Source organism: Lissotriton vulgaris, chromosome 3_2 (genome assembly GCF_964263255.1).
Source record: "Lissotriton vulgaris chromosome 3_2, aLisVul1.2, whole genome shotgun sequence".
NCBI lineage: Eukaryota > Metazoa > Chordata > Amphibia > Caudata > Salamandridae > Lissotriton > Lissotriton vulgaris.
This window is the reverse complement of record NC_141690.1, coordinates 19,221,754-19,247,972: the sequence shown is the minus strand read 5'-3', so window position 1 is coordinate 19,247,972 and position 26,219 is coordinate 19,221,754.

Here is a 26,219-nt window from a genome sequence, read left to right as displayed (position 1 = left end):
TGGGTAGAGCTGGGCCGGCCGGTGTAGGCTGGCTGATGCAATGTCACTGTAAGGGGGTCATGACCTGTCATGTGCATGGACATCAGCTTATGGCTGTATTGGCCTCCACCTCCCCCGCCGAATACGTGCCCCGCCATGGTGGCGCCACTGTTACAACTTTGTTGCAAATGAAGCATCCGTCCCGGTGTCTAGCACGTGCAGACAATTGGAATGTTGAACGCGGGCCGCGTATGGCCAGACGTCAACAGCGGAAGCAGTGCACCGCCATGGCGGCGTCAATGAGTGCATGTCAGCTGACGATGCACGATGCACTATGTTTAATTGTCTGCAGCTGCATGATGAGGGTTGTGTGCATGATTGCGTGACTCCACACTTCAGGCTCTATCCCATGTTTTCCATGCCATGCCCATCGGTGTGCCACTAATGACCGTCACTTTTGGGTCATGTCACATGCCTTGTTGGCAGTGATGTTGAGGTGCAACAGAGTGCATTGGACATGTTGCAACACATCATGTAGCTGGTGGGTGCACATTGCTACGTCAATCCATGTTGTTGTGACAATCAGAGGTGTCACACATAAGCAAAGCGTACACTGCCTATTACATGTTGGATAGAGTGCGGTGACATGTGTGTGAGTTGCACAGACATGCGTTGTATGTGAATTGACTTCCATTCCATTTACTCCCACACAGGAGGGCTCAAAATGTCCATCGCCCATATACTGTGCTGGAGGACATGGTGGACGAGGAGGTGATCCGGAAATTCAGGCTTGATCGACGTAGATTGCTGGAGCTTGTGAACAAGTTGTCTCGTCACCTGCAGCCGCGGAGAACTTATCCAGGCTCAATTTCACCCACCCAAAAGGTGATGGCGGCACTCCATTTTTTTGCAACAGGCACATTCCAGTACACTATAGGACATGCCGGGGGAATGTCACAGGCCATGTTCAGCACGGTACTCAAGGATGTACTGACAGCCATGATGCTGTACAAGCATGAGTACATACATTTTCCACAGGCGGCAGAGTTGGCAGCGGTCAAGGCAGACTTTTATGCACTGGGTCGCATTCCACACGTTGTGGGTTCAATTGATGGCACGCATATTGCGATCATTCCGCCACGGGCACGTGAGCAGGTGTTTCGGAATCGGAAGCACTTCCACTCCCTTAACGTGCAGGTGGTGTGCCAGGCCGACAACATTATCTCACATGTGTGTGCAAGATTTCCTGGCTCTGCACATGACGCCCACATCATGCGGAGCAGCATAGTCCCACGACTGATGGCAAATCTGCGTCCGGCACAAGCCTGGCTTGTTGGTGAGTATGCTGTGGTGACTGGAGTGATATCTGGGTGGCTTGGTGTGGCCACATGTTCAGGTACTGATGTCTCTCTCTCTCTCTAATTCCCACATACACAGGCGACTCGGCTTACCCAAACAGGCCTTGGCTTCTGAGTCCAATTCGCAATCCCACCACAGCAGGAGAAATGCGATACAACGATGCCCATGGTAGGACACGTCGAGTGGTGGAACGAACATTTGGCCTGCTTAAGTCTAGGTTTCGGTGCCTAGATAAGACTGGAGGGGCCCTGCCTTACGCACCTGGCAAAGTATGCATGATTGTGATGGCCTGCTGCATGCTCCACAACCTGGCTGTGCGAAATAACATAGAACTGATCTTGGACCCAGATGAACAGCAAGTTCCTCGCCCTCCCGACCCACCCATGTCGACTGATGAGGATAGTGGTGAGGAGGAAGGTGTGGACCAGAGGCGCAAGCTCATTGAACGCTACTTCCCTTGACTGTGAGTGTGCCCCTCTTGTGCTGCTTGTGTATGCCCTGTGTCGGTGTGCTGCTCTAGTGTCATTGTGTTGGGGATCATCTATGTGTTTTGTTATGTGATGTATGCATGTGTGTGTGTGTCTTCATTTATGAGTACATGCACTCCTCCATGATGTGTGTAGTGTCAGCAATTCGTGTAGTGATGTGTGTGGTTTGTTGTAAGTTGCACTGCAGTGAGTTGGGATGAGTGTGATGCTGTTTACTAACGTCTGTTTGCGGGTTCTATGTTTCCCTAGGTCACTCCGTTGCGGCATGATTCTGTACCTGTTGGATCCCTGAACCTGGTTACGTCTGTTTCTGATGCAATCATGTGAATAAACATGGAGGCAACACATCATTGAGTGAGTAAGTGGTATTTATTTACAGATTGTGCATTGGGGTAGGTGCATATTTACAAAGGAGTGAAGGGGTGGGGGAGTGACAGTCCAAGGTAATGGTAGATGAAATGGCCGTGCAGACACCACATAGGGTGGTGTGTGCCTACTGCAGCAGGCCTGTGGGAGGTGTGACCGGATACTTTCCAGGTTGGATCGGAGCCTCAGGTACTCCAATGAGTCACTGTCGGCTCCTCTTGGAGCGTGTGCCATGTGCTCCAACACTGCTCTCGGCCACTTCGTTCCTCGGACGGCCCCTCCGTCTTTGTGCCGGGACGGGGTCAGCTAGGGGCGCAGGCTGATCCGGTACCACATCCGCCGCCAGGGGCGCAGTCGGCGGTGGCGGTGTTGTGGCCGGTGCCGTTGTTTGAGGGGGGGTGGGGGGGTGGTGTTGGCGGATGCCCTGGCGCTGAAAATGTCGACCAGTTGGCCAAGCCGCCTCTCGATGGCCCCCAACATGGCGGTGTTTTCCACAAAGTCCTGGTGGGCCCGGTCTGCATGTTCCTGGCTACGTGCATAGCCCGCCTCCACCCGGACTAGTGCTTCATGGCACTGTTGCACAGCATTCAGTGTTGTGTCCTCAGCCCTTCTTTCCGCCCTGCTCCTGCCTGCAGGATCTGCCCTTGCAGTGGTGGGTTGCCTGACTGTCTCCCTGCGTGGCTGGGATGGCGCTGGCCCAGCGTTGGCGGCGGGGTTGGGCAGGGTGGCAGGGGCAGAAGTGGTGGTAGTAGTGGTGGTGGTGGAGGTGGTGCTGGAGGCAGCTGTGCAGGTCCGAGTCGCCGGTGTTGTTGTGATGCCAGTGCCCGTTGTGGTTGTAGTTGCAGGTGTGACCTGCGTGCCAGAGGTCCCTGGCTGGGTGCTTGGTCCGGCACCATCCTCTGCCCCGGAGGTGGCTGCACAATCGTCCCATGAGTGCTCGGAGTTTGGGGATGCTGGAGGCCTGGTGTCAATGGCGGCAGTCAGATTGGGATCTCCTGCAAAAGAAGAATGTGATGATGAGTAATGTTGCCTAGACGTGTACATGTATTAGTGGTTGACATTCAGTCGGCATTGGCACACACCCCACCCACCACCAACACCCTCTCTATGGACATGGGGGCCTGTTGGAAGTCGGAGTAGTGACCCTTCACACACCACACCCACCACCACCACCCTCTCTATGGACATGGGGGCCTGTTGGAAGTCGGAGTAGTGACCCCTCACACACCACACCCACCACCACCACCCTCTCTATGGACATGGGGGCCTGTTGGGAGTTGTAGTTCCGACCCCTCACACACCACACACACCACCACCACCCTCTCTATGGACATGGGGGCCTGTTGGAAGTTGTAGTTCCGACCCCTCACACACCACACCCACCACCACCACCCTCTCTATGGACATGGGGGCCTGTTGGAAGTCGGAGTAGTGACCCCTCACACACCACACCCACCACCACCACCCTCTCTATGGACATGGGGGCCTGTTGGAAGTCGGAGTAGTGACCCCTCACACACCACACCCACCACCACCACCCTCTCTATGGACATGGGGGCCTGTTGGAAGTCGGAGTAGTGACCCCTCACACACCACACCCACCACCACCACCCTCTCTATGGACATGGGGGCCTGTTGGGAGTTGTAGTTCCGACCCCTCACACACCACACACACCACCACCACCCTCTCTATGGACATGGGGGCCTGTTGGAAGTTGTAGTTCCGACCCCTCACACACCACACCCACCACCACCACCCTCTCTATGGACATGGGGGCCTGTTGGAAGTCGGAGTAGTGACCCCTCACACACCACACCCACCACCACCACCCTCTCTATGGACATGGGGGCCTGTTGGAAGTCGGAGTAGTGACCCCTCACACACCACACCCACCACCACCACCCTCTCTATGGACATGGGGGCCTGTTGGGAGTTGTAGTTCCGACCCCTCACACACCACACACACCACCACCACCCTCTCTATGGACATGGGGGCCTGTTGGAAGTTGTAGTTCCGACCCCTCACACACCACACCCACCACCACCACCCTCTCTATGGACATGGGGGCCTGTTGGAAGTCGGAGTAGTGGCCCCTCACACACCACACCCACCACCACCACCCTCTCTATGGACATGGGGGCCTGTTGGAAGTCGGAGTAGTGACCCCTCACACACCACACCCACCACCACCACCCTCTCTATGGACATGGGGGCCTGTTGGAAGTCGGAGTAGTGACCCCTCACACACCACACCCACCACCACCACCCTCTCTATGGACATGGGGGCCTGTAGGAGTGCTTTTGAGGTTGGTGAGTATGTGGACTGCATGCAAGGCTGGGGTATGTGGGATGTGTCTTCAGAGTTGTGTGGCCCACACCGTGTTGTTGTGTTTGTGGTGGTTGGTTGGTACTTACCAGCCTCTTCTCCATCAGGAAGTCCATCGAGGGTGTCAGGGTGCAGGATGGTCTGCACCTTCTCCTCCCACTCGGTGTATGGTAGGGGCTCCTGGGGGGGGGGTTCCACCGCCGGTGTGGTTGGCCCGGAGGAAGTTCCTGGCTCTAATAGACTTCACCCGTGTCTTCAGGTCGTGCCACCGCCTCTGGATGTCAGCCTTGGTTCTCGGAACGCTCCCGGAGGCATTGACCCTGGTCACGATACGGTCCCACAGGCTGTTCTTCCGAGCTATGCTCGTCTGCTGCACGAGGGACCCGAAGATGTGGGGTTCCACACGAAGGATCTCTTCCACCATTACCTTGAGCTCGGTGTCGGAGAATTTAGGATTCTTTTGGGGAGCCATGGTGCTCGGGGGTGTGTTTGTGTGGGGTGCGGAGGTGCTGGTGTGTGCTGTTTGGGTATGGTGTGGATGGGTGTTTGTGTGCAGGGTGTGTTTGGGTGTGGGTAATGTGTCTGAATCAAATAGTTTGCTGTTAGTCAAGTCAAGTATTGTCTCCTGCTGTCAGCTATGCTGGGATGCAGAGGATTTCGGGAGTGGGTGGGAGTCAATTTATAGTCTGTGTGTTGGCCCTGTGTGAATGTTGATTGGCAGTCAGGTGATAGGTGGGTGTGTTGTCAGGTGTGGTCTATGCAGTTTTTGGGGGTGGGTAAATGTGTCTTGTGTTTGGTTTAGATGTGTCAGGTGGGTTGTCGGCCATTTTGCTGTGTTTGGTGATGGATTCTGTCGGTATGTATGCCATTGGATTGACTGTAGGGATGTTGGACTTCCGCAGTGGTGCCCCGTTTCTCATTGCATTGCTCCCGCCGCGGACGTGGATCGCGGTCGCTACCGAGGTACTTGCGGAGTTATCCTAATTGCGGACACGGAAAGTACGCAGGTATCGCGGGGGAGGATGTTGTTCTCCTGGTCATGTGCGTACGCGGCGGTCGGTGTTTTGTAGGTTCCGTCCGCATGCCGCGGAATCGGGTGTACTTCGACCGCAGCGGACGGGGATTGTTGTGCTCCGTCCGCCGTGGTCGGCGTTTCGGTCACATTTGATCCTAATCGCTAATGCGGTTTTTCCGCGGCAAGGTCCGGAGTATCTTGCCACCTTCCGCGGCGGACGGAGCACGTTTCCGTCCGCCATCCTAATCGGCCCCTAAGTCTTTTTTTCGGAACATATGTAGATAAAAAAAAAATGTTAATAGGAATGTAAATAAACAGAAGGAGACAGCAAATTTGAAAAGGAAGGAGAGCCCCCCCCCCAAAATGTTCCTACTGGAGCAGGAGAGAACAGTATGTATAGGAATAGAAGGCAAAACCAATTTAGGGACATTCGTAGACGAATGTTTCGCAATAGGGTAGTTTTAAATTTGTTAAAAAATGTAAAAAAAGGTAAACAGAGAGCTGCTTTTTACAAGAAAAAGAACTGTGTAGAGAAGATTGTTGATCAGGCTTTTGAAGTTAGGAAAAAAATTATTTATTTTAGTAATCATTAGAATTAGGACACTTAACAAGGCAATTGATGTTTTCAAATCGAACAGTAGATGGAAAAGAATAATTAATCGGACTAATTTTTGTGAAGTTTTTTCTGGAGAATGGATGCATAGTTCAAGTAGTGAGCCATTTTTTAATGAGGAGAGTTATTTCCAGGAGAATGTATTGGTGCATGCAGTTGACACCAGTGGTCGAGCATATGAGGTGAAAGAAGGTTGTCCGATTGAAAAAGAGAAACTTGTGTGTAGAGATGCAGAAGAGGTGTTAGCTGATGAAGTTTTAGGGAGACGTACTAAGGGTCCATTTTACACTTGGAAGTGTTGTAGTATTTGTAGTGTGCGACAGGATTCAATCGATTTACTTCGTAATTTCTTACGTTCTTATAGTAAGAAAAGTCAAAAACAGAAAATGAAGTTGTTGCAAGACTTAGATCCTTGCAGAGTGAGAGAAAACACAGGTTTGCATGGACATTCACTGGCTTGTCTTTCTAGAAAAGTATGTCAGAGTGTTTTTCATCATTTTAGAATGTTAGCAGTGCATCATAATAAAATGAGAAAATTAGTGAGAAGGTTGTATTATGCAAAAAGTCCTGCACTTAGCTTAAACAGTTAAATAGTACTCTTTTGCATGGATCTGAATTAGATGTGAAGAACATTTGTGAAGAAATTGAGTTTTGTTTTTTTAGTGAAAAAGAGGACAGTGTAGAAATTGACACAGTAATAGAAGGTAATGTGGAAGACAATGTACAGATTTCAAGTACAGAAACGTTTGCTAGGAAATTACCAAGTTTAAGGTGAAATCAAGTGAAAGGCCTAATTTTACTTGTGTGTGTTGTCGACGGACTCATTATAAGATTCAGACTAGGTTAGTTGATGTATATGCAAAAAGTGAAATGGAAAATAATAGTGAATGGAATGATTTTGCAACTTATTTGTTGGTGGAGAATTCTTTTGATTTGAGTTCTAATCAGCGTCTTTGTAATTATTGTCTTAAAAAATTAAATGAAAACAGAATGCCTGCTAGAGCTGTTCATAATAATCTTGAGTTGGTAGACATTCCTTCTGAATTGATGGATTTAAATACCTATGAATCTATTTTGATTCAATGTGTCCATCCTTTTCAGGCTATTGTTCGCATGGAGCCTAAGATAGGGAAATTGCCTCCTTTAGATTTACAGAGAGGATTAAAGGGAAGAGTTGTTTATTTGCCTCTAGATTTCAAGAAAAAATATTGATATAATTGGTGTAGAAAGAATAGAAGAGGATCCTCTGGTTATGCTAGTTAATGGGGTTCCGACAAAGAGTAAAAAAATCTGGCAAGATTTAGTGGATGTTAGGAAAGTCAAAAAGGCAACGTTGTATTTGGTAAAAAACAATGAGTACTACAAACATGTATGTGTTGGAGCAGAGGAAACAGCTGCAGAAGAAGACAGTGATTGTTCAGCCGGCCAAATTGAAAAAGTTGATGAGTCTAGAAGTGAAGAAATATATGAACATTATACTGTTCATCCTTTGCATTCCAAAGAAGTAATGGGGAATGCAATTGACTTGTTTCAAATGAAAGCAGCAAAAGGAAGTCCCATTAGTGTATGGGAAGAAAGTTTGGAAGCTCGTTGTTTTCCACAGTTATTTCCAACAGGTCGAGGTGGACGAAATGACGATCGACCAGTTCAAATTCCTGCATCTGAATACCGGACTTTAAGATTACATGCTAAAGATCCAAGGTTTCATCAATTCATTCCGTATTTGTTTCATCTACTGTAAGAAAGTGACTTGTCTGGGCTTTCTTATGCAGTTAACCATATACTGAAAAGTGGAGCTCATCTGCAAAATGTTTCGGCGAGGGACATTATGGAGAAAGTCAATCTGCAAGACAGTATTTTGGAATCTCAGCTAATCAATCTCATGGCACTTCAACGTTGTACAAACGAGTATTGGTTCCGTCGTCATGGGGAATTGAAATGTATGCTAAGAAACTTAGGAACTCCTACATGGCTCCTCACTCTTAGCTGTGCTGAGTATGCATGTGACGACTTACTTCAATTTCTACGAGAGGCAAATGGAAACATACAAAATATAGAACTCAAAACACCTGGAGAACTGTTTTCTTTGGATACAGTGAATGTATGCAGATATTTAAATCATAGATTTGAAGCTATGATGTCTTTTATTACCAACAAAAAAAATCCTCCCCTTGGAGAGGTTTTGGATTTCTTTTGGAGGAAGGAGTATCAAGCGAGAGGTGCTCCTCATGTACATATGTTGTTGTGGATTCAAGATGCACCCAAATTTGGAACTGATTCGGATGACACAGTGATGAGTTTCATTGAAGAGTATTCAACATGTGCTGTTCCGAAAACTACTTAAGAAAACAGTTTAAGGCAAGTTTTACGCTTTCAATCCCATCGTTGTGGAAAGTACTGTCGTCGAAAATTCAGAAACAAGGACAAGTTCTACACAAAATATTGTTTTACGTTTCCACGAGCAGTGACTTCTAAAGGAAGAGTAAATAATTTGATGTCTTCTCTGCGACATACTGTGACAAGGAAATCACCCAAAAATACATTAATTTAAAAAGAAACGAAGAGTCCAAGTACATTAACGACTACAACCTAGTGATTTTGTCCATGTGGAATGCTAACATGGATATTCAGTTCGTTTCTGACAACTCTATTGCTGTAGCTCGATATGTGACGTCTTACATCACAAAAAAAGAAAAGAGAGAACTGAAGGAAATGTGGGAAGACATTTCACATGTAAAGAGTATAAGTAAAAAATTATACAGTTTTAGTCTGAAGATGTTGTTGCATCGAGAAATTGGAGCATATGAATGTTCTGATCGGTTATCATCAGCAAGTCTCTATGCCAAATCTAGAACAATCATTTGGGTGAGTCTAGGTCTTGCTGCAACACGAAACCGAGTTTTGAAATCTGTACAATCCAAACAGTACAGATATTTAATCATGTTGGATACATACTATCCAAATAGAAGTAGTGATCTTGAGAACACTTGTTTGTATGAAGTTCTGCAAAACTATAGTTATAAGAGGAACATCCCAGAAGACATCAATAATGGAAAATATGCTGTCATTGGGTATGAAGGATGTCTAGTGAAGCAGAGAAAAGGCTATTTGATTAATCATTGAAAATTGAGTTGCGAATCTCCAGACAAAAGGGAATTTTACTATTTAGCTCTTTTGCAACTCTTTAAGCCATGGCGTAAAGAAGAGGAACTACTTGGAGATTTTCTCTGTTACGAAGATTCTTTTAATGCAACCAAGGATACCATAGATTGTCCTATTTTTCCAAATTATCTGCAAATGTTGAACGAAGAAATAGAGCAAGAAGCCACAATTGCTGCAGAGATTGCTAGAGACAGTTCTCAAGACAGTCAGAGTTCTACTTCATTGAGTCAGGATCCACTAGGAGGACCAATTATCCAAAATGAAGCTGCCAATGCCATGGATGAGGTGGAAAGAGCTATGGAACGAGCTCAAGAGGATGTAGTTAACTTAGAAGATTTGGTGAAACAACTAAACGTTGAGCAGAAACAGATATATGACGAAGTCACAGAACAGATTGAACATGGATTTAGTCATGAGAAAAAATATTGCTCATGTACATCATTTAAGCCTGTCCGACTGTACGTGAGTGGAGAATCGGGGACTGGAAAAAGTTTTCTGATTAAAGCAATTGCAACTTATCTGCAGAAAAGGACTGAATCTCTGTTGTCTTGTGTTGTAACCGCTCCAACTGGGCTGGCTAATTAAACAACAGGGGGTGGTGATGGACAGAGTTTCTGAATTAAACACCATACTCTCACCCAGTCAAGAGATCAGGGCTTGATCCAACACCGTTTTTTAGCTCATTGCACCATCCCAGCTCAGAACCTGGCTATATGCAAATTAGTCTGTCCCTGGCCCAGTGCATCATGGGAACAGGGCAGACCAAACTACCAAGCCAATTCTTTCACTGGGAAGGAAACAAGCTCCCGGGGACCGGTTTCTGGCATTACAGCCGTCTTCGGCCCAGTTTGCTTGAATCCTGATGGTGCAATGAGCAAGGGACTCACGTCTGAGTATACCCTTCCACGCTTATGGTGGACAAAATAATTAAACAACAGGGGGTGGTGATGGACAGAGTTTCTGAATTAAACAGAATACTCTCACCCAGTCAGGAGATCAGGGCTTGATCCAACACCGTTTTTTAGCTCATTGCACCATCCCAGCTCAGAACCTGGCTATATGCAAATTAGTCTGTCCCTGGCCCAGTGCATCATGGGAACAGGGCAGACCAAACTACCAAGCCAATTCTTTCACTGGGAAGGAAACAAGCTCCCGGGGACCGGTTTCTGGCAGCACATAACATTAAAGGGATTACTCTACATCGTTTACTGATGCTACCAGTTGAGCATGATAATAAATTGCAATACCACAAGCTATCAGGAGATGCGTGTTCTGAAGTTTCCAGAGTCCTGAAGAAAATGAAACTTCTTATCATTGATGAAGTAAGCATGGTCTCAAATCCAATGCTTGCTTTTGTGCATTTGAGGATGCAAGAAATTCTTAGTACAGATTATGATGTATTATTTGGAGATCTACTGCAGTTAACTCCAGTGAAAGGTCAACCAGTGTTGAAAATGCTCACGCATGAAGATACCATCAAGTCCCTAGGAAGCATTGGAAACGTTAATATATGGTTAAATTTCAAATATGCAGAACTGCTTCAAAATATGCGACAGGCAAAGGATGAAGATTATAAAAAATTACTACAAGATGTAAGAATCAGAAAAGTAAGTGAGCATGGCAAAGAAGCTTTACATGCACGATTAATTTCAAATTCGTATCCAAATGAAAACATTCTTCCAGAGAATATTTTTAAGAAAATTACTGAAAACAAATCTGGGATATGTTTGATGCCAACTCTGCAAGAATATTCCATCTTCAACAACAAAATGTTAAAGTTAGAAAATGAGGAGATTGTGAAACTGGAAGCTATAGATAAAATAGAGCATATGGGAGCAACAATTATTTTGTCAGAAAATTTGAAATCAAAATTGGATTCATTAGAGAAGAGTATATCTAAAACTGCTGGTTTGAAAAGACTCTGAATGTGTGTTTAAATTTTCGTGTCATTTTGAGAAGGAATTTAAATGTTGAAAGAGGTCTGGTAAATGGAGCAATGGGTCATGTTGTTGATTTTGTGAATTACAGAAATAGAGATGGAATTGAATTTAACAAAATTAAATTTGATGGCATTGAGCAAGTACAAGAAATCAGTTGTTGTTCTGCTAGATTTTTGCTTGTAAAAGACTTATATGTTCGCCGAAAACAGTTTCCTGTTTGTTTGGCATATGCGGTGACAATTCATAAAGCTCAAGGTTTAAGTGTAGATAGTGCTTTGGTGAACATTGGAAGTTCTGTATTTAAAGAGGGTATGGCATATGTGGCATTATCACGAGTCAGAACTTTATCAGGATTGTACTTGATTAAGTGTGATGAGACAAAGATTTGTGCAGATCTAGATTGTGTTAAAGAATATAATAGGTTAAGAAGAGAGTATGCTCCACATTTGCCTCAATATCCTCTGATTGAAAAACGTATGGTAAACCAAAAAAGAAGAAATGAGAATAATTGCAGTGAGGTAGTAGCAAAAAGACAAAAAGTAGATGAAACTGTAACTGTAAGCAGAAAGAAAAAGGATTCTGTTGAAGATGTTGTTGGATTTCAGTTTGAAAACAGTTCTGGTGTCAACTGCTATGCTAATGTAGTGGTTAATGTTGTTTTTTTTCTTCAAAGTTTACCAGAACAGATTGTTGAAAATGGGGATCAAAGATTCTGCTGTTTATTGAATTCTGTGTTTGAGAAATGTAGCAGTGATAGAGCAAAAATAGAAAGTCTTTCAGATATTCAAAATCTTTTAGATATATGTTGGGGTCAAGAAAAAGTTTCACAGAATATTCAGCAGGATTGTCAGGAATTTTTAATGTATATGTTTGGTGTATTGGAAGATGAAGGTGTAGATGTAGAAAATCTTTTTAGCCTTTCTTATCAATGGCAGCATGACTGCGACAATTGTACTTTTTTAAGTAGTACTAGAATAGACACTGAAAGATTTATATATTTGACTTTACCAGACTGCAAATCAGTGTCTTTTAACAATCTAGTTAAAGCAGCTGATCATAATATGATGTGTCCCCAATGTAAGTGTACAATGCTGTCCACATTATTTATACAAACTTATGGTCAGTATGTCATTTTAATGTTCCAACGATGTAGACCTGATGGAACTAAATTGACACCTTCTATTAAAAACTTTGTGGCTTCTCAGTTATCAATTTCAGGAAGAACCTTTGCAACTGTAGCTATTATTTATCATGACGGTCCTTCGACAACATCAGGGCATTATACAGCTTTTTTAAAATGTCGAAAAGGTTGGACCTACTGCAATGATACTCATTTGACTTTCAAACAACGTTTGCCTTTTGACTTAAAAAATTCTTACCTAGTGTTTTTAGAACCGAAATTTAAGCAAAGGTAATTGGCCTATGAAGACGGGAGCAGTTAATAAAAGTTAGACTGCTGTTTAAAATTATATTGTGAGTAAAAGTGATCAAGATAATATAAAAATTCGAGTTCTCATATAGGTTCTCATATAGGTACTGTAAGTGGATCTCAGAGTAAGTGATATCCGTATTATAGTAAATGTAAATGTTGAACATGAGTGAGCCAGTGATGGAAATATGAATATTTAAACATTGTGAAAATGTTCAATGAGCTTTTCTTTCAGAACGTCGGGAAAACGGTAAATTCAGAGTTTAATTTGAGTAATTTGAAAACATACTGATACATCTGACACTATTTGGCCTTAAGGAAAAGTGAAGGAATGAGCAAAGAGTCTATTTCATATGTTCTTGGAGCTTTTCTTCTAGAAAGTCGATGAAATGGAAGTTTTGGAGAACATCAGAGTATTTTCAACTAAAAGGATCTTCATGATTTACTAAATGGCTTTAAAGAAAAGTAAGTGAATCAAAGATTAGTGTACATATGTGATGTTTAAGTTTATATGTTTTTTTTAAACACAATCTTTTAGATTGTGTTTATTTTTCCCGCTGTCATATGATGAATAGTTTGAACTCACTAATTTAGGTGAAATTCAATATATTCTGAGAACAGCAAAAGTAAACTATCTAACATGTTGTACAACTTATTCTATAGTTTGTATTGTGTCATTTATATTGTATTCCCATTGTTTCACACTCATTTTCCTTTTTCCACCCTCTATCAACTCTCTTTACACACTCGTACTGCCTTTCTCTCACACTTTCCTTCTTTTGCTTCCTTACTCATTTTCCTTTCCTCACTCATTGTACTCCACTTCACTCAGTCCTTCCCTTAGTCCCTCTGTCTACTAACTTCCTCACTCCTTTTCCCTCAATCCTTTTATATTAACCTCACTCCCTTCACCCCTTCACTCTGTGACTCCCCTTCACTCACTCTCAGTCATCTTCTATTCCTCATTCTTGTAAATGCATCCTCAATCAGACTCCTTTCCCTCTCACTCATTCTCCTTTTATTTACTCCTCTTTCCTGATTTAGTATTCCTAACTCACATTCTTTTACTATCTTACTTACCTTCAGTTCATTTCTCTCTTCTTCTCTTCCCTCTCTGTCACTGAATGTATCTGCCTTACTCTTAGTCATTTGCTCTCCTTGTTTTTCTTTTTGTCCTTCTATATTACTTTATTTTCCATTCTGTATTCTTCACTCTTGCTTTATTTCTTAGTACACTTTTATGATTTTTACCTCTAGACCTGTCTCTTCTATTTTAAAATATATATTTTACTAATTATAACTTATTTTTTCTTCTCTCTTTCACAGATACAAAGTGTAGTAAAATATGTAATTAAGTTTACATTAATTATATGGTAAGTGTGACTAAATAAAAAAATGTAGTTTGTCATCACCCTTTGCTTCAACCTCACTATTTTTCTCTCACCCTACCTCACCTCTGTTTCCTTACTCTGCTTCCCTCACTTATTCTTATCCTTCATGTTTATTTCTCTTTTCCTTACTTTCCTACCACATTCAACTTCTTTCAGTCCCCCTGCTCACCCACACTCCCTCACTTACCTTTCTTTTATGGTTCACTTAGTCCCTTTCTGTCACTCCTTCCTTTACTCTCTCTGTTCTTTCTCTCTGTCACTCCCCATGTCTTACCCTTATTCACTTTTATCCACCCTCTTTCACCCCTGTTTACTTACACTCATTGCTCTTTTCTTTCCCTCCCTCACCGCTGTTCCTTTTCTCTGGTTCCGTCACCACTCCTCATTCCCCATCCCTTACTCTCCTTCCCTTTACTTTCATCACCCACACACATTCTTCCAGTACCTCTGCTTTATTCTTCTTCCTCTTTCTTCACTTCTTTTGCTCTCTTATTCATTTTCCTTTTCTCAGTTACTTCCTCTTACACCTTTTTTCTGTCTTACTATCTATTGCACAGTCCCTCTGGGTTCCTCCCTCTAGCTCTCTTTCTCTTAACACCACTCTCTCTGTCCCCTTTCCTCATGCTCACTCCTTCATTATTTTTTTTCTTGTTTTTGGGGGGTGCGCTAACGGGACGCGCCCCGGTACGTGCACCGGGGCGCGCTGAAATTCTGCGCTTACCGGTGCGCTCACCGGTACGCGCACCGGGAGGCTCCAGAGTAAAAAAATAAATAAATAAAAATATGAATATACTTAAAAAAAATAGTATTATATTACTATACAATATAGGATTCATTTTTAAAAAAATTACCTTTCTTAGCTATAGACATTTGCTATTAAAAAACCTTAGAAATTCACTAAAAAACACATAGGTTTGAGACCCTATATAAAGATAGAAATTAGCATTTAAAATACCTATGAAATTCACTGAAAAAACCAAAGGTTTCACACCAGTTATAGTTAGGAATTAGCATTTTAAAAACCTAGTAAATTCACTGAAAAAACCATAGGTTTCACACCAGTTATAGTTAGCTGGAAATTTTACTGACATGGTGATGTCACTGACCATGTCATGAGTGATGTAATATGTGACGTCATCAGCAGTGCATTGCAGGCGCGCAAGTTATATGGAGTCCAACTAACTATAACGTGGAATTTCAATGGTTTTATGTCAGTAAAATTTCCAGCTAACTATAACTGGTGTGAAACCTATGGATTTTTCAGTGAATTTACTAGGTTTTTTAAATGCTAATTCCTAACTATAACTGGTGTGAAACCTATGGTTTTTTCAGTGAATATATATATATATATATATATATATATATATATATATGCAGGTCCACAAAACGTAGCAGCGCTACGTGAAATGCACTCCCCACGAGATACCAGGAAAAAAGTTCTCAGCAAAATGCGCTTTTCCCAAAATCCATATTTATTTAAAGTGCAGCATCGTGATAAGTCATGGAATTACAAACCCAACGCGTTTCGGCGAGGAAACTCGCCTTGGTCACTGGTAGTTTCAAATCCAATGAACAAACATTTAAATAAAGTTTCACGTGATAAGTGCAACATAAACAAAGGACTCATTGCTTATTTGTGGTGGCCATCTTTGAATGGAGTATACATTCATTAGTCCCATAGTTCAAAAGAACAAGAATACGTATGAGAGGCACCAGTTCATAAATAAAAAAGCATTTGGCATAAATAAGCCCATCATTGCCACTTATATAATGACCTGACATGCAAAGGGAAAATAACAGGAAAGGTTATATGCGCGTTCAATATTCACGCTAACATCTTAACTTAGAAAAACATCTGGTTTCTAAATTCTCATTTAGATTCAGACTTCAAACGAAAACATCAATTCAGCAATAAGCTCATATATATAAAACCCCAAGTGAGGTTTTACATTCTGTCGTGTTAGTTTACCATGGTTATTATTAACCAACATACATTCTTGGTCTCTATTTCAATATTTTCTGTTCTATGAAACATTTCACTGTCCAACTTCAGTGGGTTGACTTAACAGAAAGGTGCCCAATACGTTCAGTGCGTTGCATGCTATATGTGGAATCCCAAGTGAGATATAATGTATAAGGCAGTCATTCGTATCAATCCAAGTGTATATAGTCTTAGACGGATGTCTCTCCCTGTGCATCATAACATAGTCAGTACCTATAAGTGAAACACAAAAGAAAAGGTGCCAGTCAGAATCTCTCTCATGCATAACCAGAGACTAATAATTTAAGCTATGAGTCTTGTACTGAGTGAGTGAAAGTGATGAAACAAAATTAAAATTACAGAATACATTTAAAAACAACGGAAGGCACTAACTAGACCAAGGGCTAAAAAACCAATTTGCTGTTCAAATTACATTCACAGCAAATACTTTGTTAACCATATCCAGACTGCAATTTACATTAGTCACCTAGATGCCATTTCATTTCTTCCTCCGAATTTAAACCCCTAGGCATCAGGGTGTCGAGCTCAATGATGTACCTGTTCTCCATTTGTCTTAATTTGCGGATCTTATCTCCACCTCTCCTCATGGCAGGGAGCTTGTCAATTACGAAGAACTTGAGCAGATTTCTGTTGCTCTTGTGTTGTTCTTCGAAATGACGTGCGATGGGCGAAGTTTGATCCTTGTTTTCAATAGATCTCATGTGTTCAAGGACACGTTTCTTGGCAGGGAACATCGTGCTCCCTACGTATTTCCTTGAACACGGGCATGTCAAAACATACACGCAAAATTCAGATAAGCATATTAGGTGTTTGTTGATAGGCTTTTCCACTGCTTCAACCGGAAAAAAGACTTTCTTGATGTTTTGACTATACCTGCACGCTTTGCAATTCATGCAGGTATAGAAGCCCTTGATGTCACTTGATTTAGTTGTGTTCATGCTTACCTCATTTCTGCTCAATTTGTCCTTGAGGGAATGTGCTTTTCTGTAGGTCATACTGGGGTTCTCACTTAGGACTTCAATCAGAGTGGGTTCCGTTCTAAGGACATTCCAATGGCGTTTAAAAGTATTAAATACTTGCCATGATTTGGAATGAAAAGTAGAAATATGTCTTACTACTTCTGTTGTTTTTGCAGTTTCAAGATTTACATTAGTTGTTAGCAGAGATTGGTGGCTGATTTCATTGGCCTTTTTAAAAGCAGCATCTATGATAGAGGATTGATATCCCCTTTCAAAAAAGCGCTTCCTCATGCATACACTTTCAGTCATGAAATCTTCTTCCGTACTACAATTCCTCCGAGCCCGGAGGAATTCCCCAAAAGGAATACTTTTGATCAAGGTTTTCGGGTGTCCACTGTCCGCGTGCAGCTGGGTGTTACCCGCAGTTTCCTTGCGGTATAAGGAGGTTGTAAGTTTCCTATTCAGCACTTTCACATGTAGATCCAGAAATACCATATTCTGGGTATCCATGTGACCTTCCAACCTGACATTGAGATCATTTCTGTTTAGATCGGCCACAAAACTTTCTGCTTCACTCTGTGTCCCATCCCAGATGATGAAGAGATCATCAATGTAGCGCAGCCACATTTTCACATGGCTGCGGTACATTGGATGAGTCCTTTCTACTTGCTGCTCCCAGTTCGCCATGAAAAGATTAGCAAAACTGGGAGCAAAGCAAGTTCCCATCGCTGTCCCCTGCCGTTGTCTAAAGTAGACATCGTTGAAGACGAAAAAATTGTGTTCCAGACAAAATCTGATCATTTGGATTATCATCTCAGAATGATTCAGATAGGAGATAGATCTGGTGCACAAGAATTTCCAACATGCTCCAATGCCAACTTCATGTCTAATAGACGTATACAAACTGCATACATCTAATGAGATGAGTAAGTAGCCATCCTGCCATTAAAAGTTGGTGATTTTATTAATAAAATCCCTACTGTCTTTTAAGTACGATGGTACATTCTCAACGAATGGTCTCAGAAAGAAGTCAATGTATCTTGACGTGTTCTCTAAAAGAGAACCAATCGAAGATACTATCGGCCTGCCAGGGGGGTTTTTTGGGTCTTTGTGTAACTTAGGCAGTAAATATAAAACTGCTATTTTCGGATGTCGTTTAACAAAAAAGAGTATTCATCCCATTCGATGATACAATTTGTACGCCAGTTAGTTACCATTTCAAAGTACTTGTTATTACTTTCTTCAATTTGCTGTAAAGAAGAGACTTCATAACATTCCTTTTCATTCAGTTGTCTATTACCCTCATTTATGTAGTCGCTAACATTCAACACAAGCACATTCCCCCCTTTGTCAGATTGACGAATGACAATGGAGGGGTCCTCTTCCAATGCTTTTATGGCTACTCTTTCTGCTTTACTCAGATTTTCTTTAAACCAACACTTATTCTTAGCCAGGTTTTTAAGATCATTTATGACAAGGGTTTCAAAAGTGTCAATGCTACAAGCAGGTATAGTTGGATTAAAGGTCGATTTGGATTTGAAATGGTTAGGACAATTAAGATCTGTTTTATAACCCAAGGAAATTGCATCATTGGGAGTATTTTCAGGTGTCCCAAATTCCAAATCCTTCATAGCAATGAGTGTTTCTACTTCACCAATAGTCTCGCTAACTGGTTCTACATTAGAGGCAGTCATTGGTGCATTTTTCACTTGAAGTTTGTTCCATTTATGCAAACGCAACTTTCTAGTGAATTTGAACAAGTCTATTCGTTCCTGAGAATAGTTAAAATTAGCCGAGGGGCAAAAGGATAAGCCAAACTGTAAAACATCATATTCTACTTTAGATAGGATATGAGATGAAAGGTTTACCACATTGCGTTGATTCATTTTCCTCGTGTTTTCTTTTGACCCCGTGTTTCCACTCCCACTGGGGTTGTTGTCAATCCACTTGTTCCAGCCGCCCCTCCTGACTGGCCGTCGTTCTTTGTTGTATTTTCTCCAGGCTTGCCTCTTCCTCTGCCTTTTCCTCTGAATCCTCTTCCTTGTCCCCGGCCTCTGTCTATCTGCCAGTTTTGTTGTTGCGTGGTTTGGTTCATCATCTTGAATTCCACCCGAAAATTTGAAGCCTTGCTGGAATTTCTTGATGCAGCCTTGGGTGCCTGTAGTTGACCATCTTCTGAGACGTCACTCTCTACAACTTCCTCCTCCGAGACTGGTGCCCCCGCACCTACAGCATCAATGTTGGCTTGTACCCCCTTTCTTTGTAAGTTGTCATATTTACGACTGAAGGTAAATATGCGGCCTTCTTGATAGTCAATTTTGTCTCGTAAGAATTTCCTTTCTTTTTTAGCCACGATGTCATCTTCGTGTTTAGTCATCTTCTTATCAATTTCTTCCATTTTCTTTGTGAAACCTTCCGTTGTGTCTTCCTTCGTTAATTCTTCCTTTAGATCCGCAATAAGTTTCAACAATGACATTCTGTCCTTCCATGCATGTTTAATTAAGATGGATAACATGCGATTAGAACAGTCCATTAGATTCTCAGCCCATTCTTCCGCCAATTCAATGTCTGGTTCTTCATGGGATGGAGCTATTAAAATGCGCAGCCCTCTGGGGATTCTCTTCTCTTCCTGATACTTCTCCAGGGTGATTGCTTCCCACCAGCGAGAAATCTCTTTGCGTATCAGCTTTTCCAGTTTCTGGTATTTGTTTACTAATCCTTGCCCAGATGATGCTGGCTCCTTGCTAGAAGAACTGTTTGTAGTTTGTACAAACATAGATTGCGCCCTTAGTCTCCTTCGTGCCTCCGCTTCTTCTTCCATGCTTAAGACTCACGTGGGGATCCCCCCTCTTGCCTGCATATATTGTAATACGTAATAGGGAAAATACGCACAGTTACTCAATAGATTTTGTAATTCCCTTTCGAGGGCCCTCGCACACTGACCTCCAGATTGTGACTCTACTGGCGGTCCGGCGTGGGGAAGTCGCGTTTCAATACCAATTGCCTAGTCGGAAAGTTCCGAGAGTACGTCGGAGCAATACACAACGCCTACCGCCGTCTAGTTCAAAGGCGTGTGTTTTCAACGTTACGCGAAGATAACACTTGTACTTTGGCGATGACTTAACCGGAGAATGACAGAAAAACGGACTCACCCGTCACGGAGCTGCAGGAGACGTCAGACAAATCCACCTATGCGGTCCCAGGCTCCCGGTGGGTCGTTAAGCATTCCCAGTATACGTACGTCGTCTGGTTCCAAGTCAAAATAAACAGCTCCTCCGTCTAGGGCATCTGTGAAACGCGGTCAACCGGCGATCTCATAATATCAGATCCACATCCTTTGTAACGCCGGGACACCGGGACAGCGGTGCATTAAGGGGCAAAGGTTCCCCTTCGTAAAATGCAGGTCCACAAAACGTAGCAGCGCTACGTGAAATGCACTCCCCTCGAGATACCAGGAAAAAAGTTCTCAGCAAAATGCGCTTTTCCCAAAATCCATATTTATTTAAAGTGCAGCATCGTGATAAGTCATGGAATTACAAACCCAACGCGTTTCGGCGAGGAAACTCGCCTTGGTCACGGGTAGTTTCAAATCCAATGAACAAACATTTAAATAAAGTTTCACGTGATAAGTGCAACATAAACAAAGGACTCATTGCTTATTTGTGGTGGCCATCTTTGAATGGAGTATACATTCATTAGTCCCATAGTTCAAAAGAACAAGAATACGTATGAGAGGCACCAGTTCATAAATAAAAAAGCATTTGGCATAAATAAGCCTATCATTGCCACTTACATAATGACCTGACATGCAAAGGGAAAATAACAGGAAAGGTTATATGCGCGTTCAATATTCACGCTAACATCTTAACTTAGAAAAACATCCGGTTTCTAAATTCTCATTTAGATTCAGACTTCAAACGAAAACATCAATTCAGCAATAAGCTCATATATATAAAACCCCAAGTCAGGTTTTACATTCTGTCGTGTTAGTTTACCATGGTTATTATTAACCAACATACATTCTTGGTCTCTATTTCAATATTTTCTGTTCTATGAAACATTTCACTGTCCAACTTCAGTGGGTTGACTTAACAGAAAGGTGCCCAATACGTTCAGTGCGTTGCATGCTATATGTGGAATCCCAAGTGAGATATAATGTATAAGGCAGTCATTCGTATCAATCCAAGTGTATATAGTCTTAGACGGATGTCTCTCCCTGTGCATCATAACATAGTCAGTACCTATAAGTGAAACACAAAAGAAAAGGTGCCAGTCAGAATCTCTCTCATGCATAACCAGAGACTAATAATTTAAGCTATGAGTCTTGTACTGAGTGAGTGAAAGTGAGTGAAAATTGATGCATTGCATTTAAAGAATCGCACAAATGCGATTCCTTAAATGCATTCGCATTTTTAGGAATTGCAAAAAAAAGCGAATTTTGAAAAATTGTTTCATGCATCCCAAAAACGTATTTAGGAAGCGCAAACGGCCGAATTTACAGATTCGCACCGTTTACACTTCCTAAATAGGTTGATGCATGTGCCCATTTGTTTCCATTTTAATTTAACGCTTTCTGTCTCTCTATTGAGGCAATTCATGATGATCTAAGACTCTTTTGAGTTTTTGCTTTGACAAGCCAGGAAGAGCTTAATCTGCAATGCTTCCTCATTTCGCTGTTTTGCTCGCCAGATTCATTTTTTGTAACTTCCACGTAGACTGTGTATTTCCTCCGGGGAAATGGTGGTGGACCCAGATTTTATTCATTCAATCAATCAATCAATCATATCATTTGTAAAGGGCACTACTCACCCGTGAGGGTCTCAAGGCGCTGGGGTGGGGAATGGTGCTGCTGCTCGAAAAGCCAGGCCTTGAGGAGTTTTCTGAAGGTCAGCACGTCTTGGGTCTGCCGTAGGTGGATGGGGAGAGTGTTCCAGATCTTGGCGGCGAGTTGGGAGAACGATCTGCCACCGGAGGTTGCTCTTCGAAAGCGGGGGTCTATTGCGCGGGCGAGGTCGGCGGAGCGGAGCTGGCGGATGGGGGTGTAGAAGCTGATTTGTCTGTTGAGGTACGTTGGTCCGGTGTTGTGTAGTGTCCTGAGTGCATGGGTGAGGAGCTTGAGGTTATCCTCTTGTTGACTGGGAGCCGGTGCAGGTCTCCCAGGTCGGGTGTGATGTGGCTGCGGCGAGGGATGTCAAGGATCAGGTGTGCAGAGGCGTTCTGGATGTGTTGGAGCCGTCTCAGGAGTTTGGCAGAGGCTCCTGCGTAGTGGGTGTTTCCATAATCCAACCTGCTGCTGACGAGGGCCTGGGTGACCATTCTTCTCGTTTCAGTGGGCATCCACTTGTAGATCCTGTGGTGCATGCGGAGGGTGTTGATTTCAGTGATCTGATTATTTTATTTGAAGATCTTTTCAGGATCTTAAGATCTTTTGTGAACCAAGGATACAACAGAGTACATCTAGGGATCCTTGGTGCTGGACAAGGCTGTTAGATGTCGACGAGGGCAGAGAGGAGGTGTTGTACGAAGAATTCCTAGTCATGGATTGTGTGCTGCAAAAGGGTGCTATGATTAGGCATTGTTGTTTTCCATGCCATGTATTTCACTGTGACTTCTCAAGCACCATTTCATTTGGTTCCAGTTTTGGTGAGGGCCATTTGAGCCTGCGGTCCGTAAAATGTTGTGCACTTTGTTTTAATGTTTTATAAACAAGCTTTGGGGCATATGGGGCCTGTTGGAAAGTCATCCTGTGCCCTGGGCAACCCACATTTTTGCTGACTGGTACTGGTGGTAACTGACTCTGACTGACCCTGGGCTCTGCCTAACCAGGCTCAGGGCCAGTGCTATACTGAAAGAGACACATTTAGTATACAGTGAAAACGCCTACATACACTCGGGTACACTATGGGTTGGGGTACCCCTGTGATTGGCATGACCTACCCTACAAGGCCCTAGTACATAATAGGGCAGGGATATCGAAACTACCTCTCAGTCCCTTGTATATAATAGGTCATGGCAGTATAGAGGTCAGCAGCCCTTTTTGCACTTGCATGTGTGCACTGCTGAAGCCTGAGGTCAGTTCAAAACAGGTTCTGTGTTGCAGGATTGCTTTTAAAAAGTACATTGTGCACAAACTCGTCTTGGTTTTTGGGGCACTTAAAAATGGTTGACCTACAATGTTTGGGCATATTAGGTACCCCAGGGTCTCCCCTAGGTGTCCCAGGGGTGGGGGATCAGGTATGTATAAGGGGGGCCATATAAAATGAGTTTTAGAATACCCTGGGTTAAGTGAAATAGCACATTTCACTCCCCACATTATGATAAAGCGCTGCCCAAAATCGACTTTGGTGGTAGGAACACTGGGGAGGGAAGAGCTGCAATATATTTGTACATACTCATAACCTCTAAAGTCTCCCTTAGGTGTTCCTGGGGTTAGGGACCTGTTGATATATGTAGATTACTTATAAAATATGTTTTTATAAGCCCTGGTGCTGGAAAAATGTCTCAAGCCATTTTTTCCCATTGCAAATCCCCTGCCACATAGGTTAACATGGCAGGGAGTTATTAACTAATAACTCTTGAGAGGAGAAGGCTAAATGTCCCATTCAAAGACTCCCCAAAATGGTATTAATAAACTCAACAATATGATATTGTTGAATCTCTCCTAAAAATTACATACAAGAAGTTATAAGACATTCTTGTTTGTAAGCCCATATTCAGTCTTCCAGTGGTCTGTCCTGATTGGTCAGTTAAGTGGATTAGACAGGCTGGTTTGAAGAGGTGATAAAGAGCCCCTGGGGTTGACCAGCTCTGCTGGGAGGGCAGTGTTCTGTTAAACAGGAATTCCAGAGCAGGGGGAGGAGTCATAAATAATGGACTTCAAGGGAAGGGGAAGACACCTGTGTCATTTACAACTCCGCTCTTTTGACCCCAGCCGGATGCTAGGATTAAGGAAGGAATGAGCAGATGCAGGGGGGAGAGACTAGGGAAATTAGCCATCCTAGGGGTGTGTTTATCCAGGTTTTCTTTCCCAGCTGGAAAATCAGCCAATATGAATTTGGAAAAATTGGTGCACTATGGGACAAAATAGTGCCACACTCTGCAGGAACTGGTCAGATCTTTGGGTGGTACCCTGTAGCCCATTGGACAGGAGTAACCTCCTGCTGTAGTGTAGTTCCTATATTCCCAATTGGCTCTGTGCATTGGAATAATATATCCTATAGATTTGACGTAGGACTGAGGTCTACTTGGTCTCTATTGAATATACTAGACTTAATTGTGAGAGCCATCTAGCTCAGAGGTCACTAGAAACTTTCTCGAATAAACAAGAAGGGATTAGTTTCTGACAACCGCATAAACATGACAACTTTGTTTCCTAAGAATAAGAAATCAATCTCTAGAGTTGCGGAAACAATAGATGGTAATTTCACTCAGTCAATCGTGCATGCTTCGTTTCACCAGAGGTGCAGAGAAACAGAGAGACAGGCATTTTCAATAAAAGGGTATTTATTGAAGAGTCTTCTTTCTCAAGAAATGAACTGCTACAATCGTAATACCGGTTATAAAGTACAATGCGTACAGTACGAAGAGTATTATAAAATAATACTGTAATAGCATATTATGGTTTCTAAGCCATAAAATACATAAAATACATACACTAATAAATAAAGACTAAAAGTACTCGACTGGTGCTTCTAAAATACGCCTACCCCGGTGTACCTAACCTAGGTCTAGTACAAGGGAAGTGAGTTGCAGCTTAGTTTTAGTATTCTTTGCCAATAATCTATTCCAAGAATTCTCTTTGGGTCTAATCAGCTCCGTACCTTGGTTTAGAATGACGGAGGTCTTGTATCTCTGTCTCAGGACTCGATTTCCCAGCAACCCGCAAGGTTAGCCTGGAAACACTGGAGCTGGATTTCTCGGCAAGAGAAAAGACAGAGTCTCTCTCAGTGCGTCAGCTGGAGGGTCGGCTTCCTTTGGCACTTGCTACAGCAGGGCGTCGGGCAAGTACATTGTTGAACTGCTCCAAACCACTGTGTGTTTTTCTGGGCCAATGTGGGCATATTTATACCTTGAAGGTGCCGAGATTGACGAAAGGTTGGACATAATAACGTCATCAAAGACTCAGTTCTTTGAAAACTCCTTGAGTTCTTGGATAAATAAATATTCAAGCAAGGGGAAGTCCCTGACTGCTGAATGCGGGTTTTTCCAAGAAGCTCTGCAAAAGTTTCTAAAAATTATTTACTGAAATTGCGTTTTTAAATGCTTTACCTACCTGTCTTTGAAGTTAAGCCTGCCTGCTCGCATAGGAATAATTTATTAAGACCTATTCTGAGCCCTATACTGTGTTAGTGGCCTTATTGCAAGTGGCAGATACACATTTGCTCCTACTAAAAATCCACTTTCCAACAGTGCCTCATGTATCAAGCAATTTTGCATTCGCAAACAGTGCGAATTGGTAATTTGCCTGTTAATTTGCCCGTTTGTGAGCGCAAAATAGCTTTTCAAGATGTGTGAAAGGCTTTGTAGTTGCAATTTTAGGTTCACCTAAAATTGCAACCGTAAATAGGGAATCACAATTTATGATTCCCTTAGCACATGGACTAGCCTTTTATGAATGCAAACTGCGCATTCAGGAAATGCTATCACCATTGACTCCGAGTCAATGGTATCCATGTGCAAATTTTGAAAAATGCACAGAAATTCATTTTTCAAATGGGCATGTAGCGTGCTTTAAATGTGCACTTTGTTTTGGGTGCTTCAGGGGGGCCTTGGTTTTGCATTACCTAATTTGAGATTACCAATTAGGTAAGCACAAATTCGGTAATGCAAAAGCATTCACACTATAGAAATTAAAGGAGTTTTATTACCTAATAGCGATTACACAATTGTGATTGCAAATCTTTAGGGTCCTCTATGTAGTCATTGCTATTTTGTTCCATACCATTTTGTATTCCCTAAATAGTGTTAGTCAGTCAGTCATATACTTTATTCGATAAATCAATATCATAAAAAGACATTGGTACAATTAAAAATATAATATACAATATATAAAACAATATTATACAAAAATATGACAATATGTGGCCGTTAAAATTTGATAAAATGAGAGTAAAAATGGCAATCTACTATTTTGGTTTACATTGCTACATCACTGTTGATGTCTAAAATAAGTTCATTCTAATTAGGAT